The sequence below is a fragment of the Lipotes vexillifer genome, unplaced genomic scaffold (genome assembly GCF_000442215.2).
Source record: "Lipotes vexillifer unplaced genomic scaffold, Lipotes_vexillifer_v1.1 scaffold870, whole genome shotgun sequence".
NCBI lineage: Eukaryota > Metazoa > Chordata > Mammalia > Artiodactyla > Lipotidae > Lipotes > Lipotes vexillifer.
In genome coordinates this window covers 64,490-69,874 of record NW_006771408.1, presented here as the reverse complement: position 1 = coordinate 69,874, position 5,385 = coordinate 64,490, and the positions used below count along the sequence as shown (strand labels likewise).

At 50.1% G+C, this 5,385-nt stretch overlaps 1 protein-coding gene across 2 annotated transcripts in view; it reads right to left on the bottom strand.

Annotated features, from left to right (window-relative positions):
• The window catches only part of IFT27 (intraflagellar transport 27), a 19,560-nt gene that overhangs the window by 13,645 nt on the left and 530 nt on the right, over positions 1-5,385 (bottom strand). The gene's annotated exons all lie outside the window — the stretch shown is intronic.

Here is a 5,385-nt window from a genome sequence, read left to right as displayed (position 1 = left end):
CCCCACCCCCCCCCCCCCACCCCGGGGGACTATCATTAACCTCATTTGATAGATGAAGATACTGAGGCTCAGAGAAGCTGGGTAACCTGCCTAGGATTCCAACATCGCCCTCTCTCCGCCAGATCCCACTCCTCTCCTAGAGCTGAGGGACCCTTCTGACCCATTTCTAACACTGCCCCTGCAGGTCTTCATCCCCGCAGCCTTCCGGGACACCGGGGGGGACCGTGGGCTGGACTTTCACTGGGTACCCACCCATCTCAGGGCAAACACAGCACACCTCGTGCAATGACTGCATCCACCCTTCCGACTTCAATTTTGCTTCTGAATCCGGCTGGAAATTGGCTCTTCCCGCTTGTGAAATTCCCCACAGATTTGTTCTGGTTAGTTTCATAACTCTTGCTTCCGACTGTCAGTCAGAGTCACCCACACTTCTGGAAAACCGCCTGTGTCGGCTGAGGAGGGATCCGAGTGAGCCCAGGAAGGCGAGACCACTGATAAAACACATTTGCAGGGCAATAAAATGACAAGTGCAAATTCAAATAGCACAAGCTGAGAATCAAGGCGTCTGAGGGTGCAGGGAGGAGAGAAGCTGATGAGGGGTTTCATCAGCGGGGAGGACTTCCCTGGAGGAGGCTAAGCCCAGGGGTGATGGCGGGGGGTGGTTGCACTGCTTGATGGAGAGGGTGCCATCTGCAAGGGCACGATGCAAGGTCACCTGCGACCTCATAATCGCCAAGTCCTATGGTTTTCCCTCAGTTCTCACGCTCCCCAATGCCTCTGAAGGATGAATCGGCTTGAAGCAGCATCCCAACCCCAGCAGCCCTCTGGCCCCGGGTACCCCGCAATGGCCTGGTCCTCTGGCTGCTCTGCCTGCCTCCCAAATGTGGACACTCCTGTGGGCCTGTCCTTGGTCCTCTGTTCCCATCTACTCGGTCCCACTTACTCTCGTTACCTCGACTGTCACTTCTCGTGCCAGGATCCCTCTCCCAAGCTCTGTGTTTCCAACACCCTGTGGGTGTTTCCACTGCAATGTCAGGCCTTCCACTGGATCTCAGTGCCTACAGCCAGGCTGGTCCTGAGCAGTCTCGCCCATTTATCTTACTTGTTCTCTTCACCACTCTCGATGTCCCCAGACTTCACCCACGGTCACCTCTGAAGGTTCCTTCTCCTTCCTCCCAAGTCCAGTCAGCCTCTTCTTTCCTTACGTCATTCTCTGGGTCTCCAGCCCGCATCTCCTTTGTTGTCATGACCAACACTGCCCTAGAGTTACTTCAAACTTCCACCTGGGCTCCTGTCTCAGCCCCGAACCCACCCATCCATGCTCTGCCTTGTGATGCTGGAGCTGGGACTCTGCACACGTTTCTCTTTTGCCAGGGATTTCCCGTCCGGCTCTGCCGATGTGAGTTCAAGAGTAAGGCTGGAAGGCTGGGGGCGGGCGGGTGGGGGGGACTTGCCCCTTCCCCTTGGCTTTGCTGTTTCTCTTAGTGTTATCCTACTACTGATGGCCTACAGCAGCAAAGGTTAGTCGCTGCCTCCAACTGTGACTTGTTTTTGCACTTCTGGACCAGCCTGAGTATGCCCCCTCAGAGACACCAGCGTCAGTGGGCAGCGTCCCCTTCTCAGAGATCTGCGGCTCAGCTCCCAGCACCCTTCTGCGCTTCGAGGTTCTGACAACCTGCCCTCTTCCCTCTCGTCCCACAGCCCTGGGATGAGGCTCCTTCCTGCTGCTACTCTCTGTGCTGCCTTACTGCCCCCTTTTGTCTTTCCAGTCCTCCAGTACCCGTTTAATGAACACCCCACACTAAATCCTCACTGTCGAGATACCTATGTAGTTTCAGCTTTTTGCCTGGACCCTGCCTCGTGTAGCACTTGGTACCAGGAGTGGCCTCGAGACACAGACCCTCAGGATGGTCTGGAATTGGTTTGGTGGTTTCTCACCCTAAACTTGGGGCTGAGCTCCTGGCCAGTGGGCAATGGGTCCTAGTGATGGGTGGCACGTGCTGGCGTCACACACTGGGTACCACCCCAGCCAGGCAGTGCCCCCTCCTCAGAGGCCTGGATCCCAGCTCAGGGTCGGGGGAGGCCCTTCTTCAAGCTTCTGACAACCCTGACCGCCACCCACCAATTCTGTGTCATCACAACGTTGTCTTCTGGCTTTTTCAGTTCTCTGACACACGCCGAACCAATTCCATATATTAAACTCTCTCTGTTGAAATGCCTAATGTATTTTCTGTTTTCTTGACTAGGTCTGGACTGAAAACACCTCCCAACTGGCCCTCTCTCCTTTTTATTTTTCTCCCTGCTCTAACCCACCCTGAGCCTGGCATCAACAGACAGATCTTCATAAAACAGTGCTTTCCTCCAGTGACGCTCTCACACAGAGCCTGTCAAAGGATTCTTTCTGCTGTACGCCCCTCCCCACCTTTCAACCCTGTCTCTGACTATCCCTTACACAAAATCTGGGCTCTACAGTCCTATTCTCTTGATCCCTGAAAATTCCTCGAAGATAACCTCCTTTCAGGTCACCCTAATCCAAATCCTAATCCTGCCCAGTCTCTGCCAGGCAAAGCTCCAACATGGCCTTCCTGCCGAGCCTCTGAAGGTCGTTTCTCGCTCCTTTGTCTTTACCTGCGTGGCTAGTGCAGCTCACTGCTGGTGGCGTGAGACTTGACATCAGAGCAGCCCTCCAGGGAGTCAGGTTTATCATCCCCACGTATGTCAAGAGGCAGTAAGTACAGCATGGTACTCAGGGCACAGACTACAGCTCCATCGCTTACGAGCTGTATGACCTTGGGCCACTAATCTCTCTGGGCCTCAGTTGCCACATCTACAAGATGGGGATAACAGCTTCTATCTCATAGAATTGTTATGAGGATTTAACGAGTTAACATGTACAGTGCCTGATATATATTAAGTAATATTTACATGATTTGGAAGCACATAAAATACAGATAAATGTTAAGTGTTGTTTTCTCTCCATCTGAATCAGAACAACTAGCAGCTGTGCCTTGAGGTATTTCTCTGGGATCAAAGGGCATTCGATTCCTGTTTCTTGCGTTATAAGCTATTATGCACAACTCGGCACTTCCTTGCGTGCGGGGGCTGGCCGGGTTCACCCTTGTACTCCCAGTGCACCTTGCGTGGCGACTCACACATACTAGGTGCTCAGTAAATATGTGGACTGAATAAGCACTTGAATTATCAGGTCCCTTGGTGACTAGTTATGTGAGAGAAAAAAGGCAGATTGACTCCATTTTAAACAGTCGGGGGACTTCCCTGGTGGCACAGCGGTTAAGAGTTGCTCTCCCAATGCAGGGGGCCCGGGTTCAATCCCTGGTCAGGGAACTAGATGCCACATGCATGCCGCAACCAAGAATTCGCATGCCACAACTAAGGAGCCGGTGATCCACAACTAAGGAGCACACGTGCCGCAACTAAGGAGCCCACAAGCCGCAACTAAGGAGCACACCTGCTGCCACTAAGACCTGGCACAACCAAATAAATAAATTAAATATTTTTTAAAATGTGGTGTTTGTTTTAAAAAATAAGATAAAATAAAGAGTTGGCCAGTGAGGGGCCTGTGTGGTGAGGGTGGGGTGAAGAACGAGGTTTTGATGGGTGGTGGAGGTAGGGCTGTGTGCAGTGATTCACTCTGTTGAGGTCTTTTGGCCCCTGAAAACTTCCAAGAGGAGATAGATACCCTTGAGGCCTCAAAAGGAGGCTTCAGATTGAGGGCTAGGTTGGAGTTCAGGAATGACTTCCCAGGCAGTGGATGAAATCAGGTAAAACTAGTACCTGAGGGTGTGGGTATAAAGAAGGGCAAGGAGTCTCGAGTTGAGGCCTGAGGATGGTAGAGTGTGGGGCTAAGAACAAAGCCCTGGAAATCAGGTCACCTGAATCTAGATCCCAGCTCAGCCAAATCCAGCTGTGTGACCCAGGGCAAGTATCCTAACCTCTCTGGGTCTCAGCTGCCCCATCTGTAGAGGAGAATGACAATAATCCTGACCACATAAGGTTGTTGAGATGACCCGTGGTGAGGGTCTAGCACAGTGCTGACACATAGACGGTGCTCAGAAAGTCAGCCTCGTGATGGGAGTTGATTTAAAAAGAAATAGGAAAAAGAATAGTCAGAGAGAGAGGCCCATTTAGAAAAAAAAAAAAAATCTAACTTCAGAGAAAAACGATCCCACCTTATCCATGAGGAAACTGAGGCTCAGAAAAGTGCTTTGTCCAAGAGGACACAGCCAATCTGAGGAACAACAGAATTAATTTTGTTACACAATACTGCCCCCACTGGTGCTCTGGAAACTAGAGACTGCTCTTGAGAACCATTCATTTCTTTTGCTCAGTATGATCTGATTGACTATGGTCAGTCAACTTTCTGTGTGACCCTTTTATTTCCAAATTGGAAAAGTCATTAAAAATACCATCCTTTTCGGTCTGGAAGAGAGGAATCAAAAAAAGGGATCTCTTTTTCCTCTGCATAATTTCTCACTGCTTCTTTCCTGAACTGGTCAGATAAACCCAGAAAGGTCACAGGTTTCAACAGTAACACAAGTTAAGAATTTTGGAGGTAGGAAGTTAGGAACTTTAGGCCGATCTCGGGGTTGAAATCCTGCCTGTGACCTTCCTTCGCTAGGGGGTGACCTTGGGCAAGAGACTTCACCTCAGTGCCTCGGGAAAGTCAGAACAAGGCACTTACCCCAGGGTGCTACCTACTGTGACAGGATTAAATGAAACGCACGAGCCTGACAAGCAGTAAGGACTCAGGAAAGTACATCTGTGCTCTGTGGTCCCAGGTCCATAATCCAGGCAAATGTTTTTCTAAATGAGCAGTGTGCATGCCACACAGGCATTCATTCTACAAATATTTATTGAGTACTTACTATGTTCTACATATATGTTCTGGGTGCTTGGGATGTATCAGTCAGCAAAACAAAGATTCCCACTTTTGGGGGATTCAACACTTATGTCCTCCTGACCATGAGGCAGCACTGTAACTTTGGATCTTAAAGTCAACACACATAGCTTTTTGCAAACTCTGGTCAACTGTACATTACTGTCTCCTATCCCTGTTTGCATAAGACTGGGGTCAGGAAAAAAATCCCAGAAGTAAAGACCACCAAAGTCACTGATGCCTAACTGTGGGGTACAGCACCTGGTTTAGTTGAAGCACTTATGGTGTGCTTAGCCTCATTTTCTTAACAAGTCTACTCCTCCTGAGTATGGCTCTAATTGGTGACGGTGGTCTCAGAGTATGACAGAGAGTGAAGGAAGCCACCTGGAGCTACAAATGTGCTCTGGAAGATAATTCTTCCACGCCTAATGAAATTTACTCTATCAGTAATTGCATTAACTCGCCTTTGCGAGACAGAAAGGGAAAGA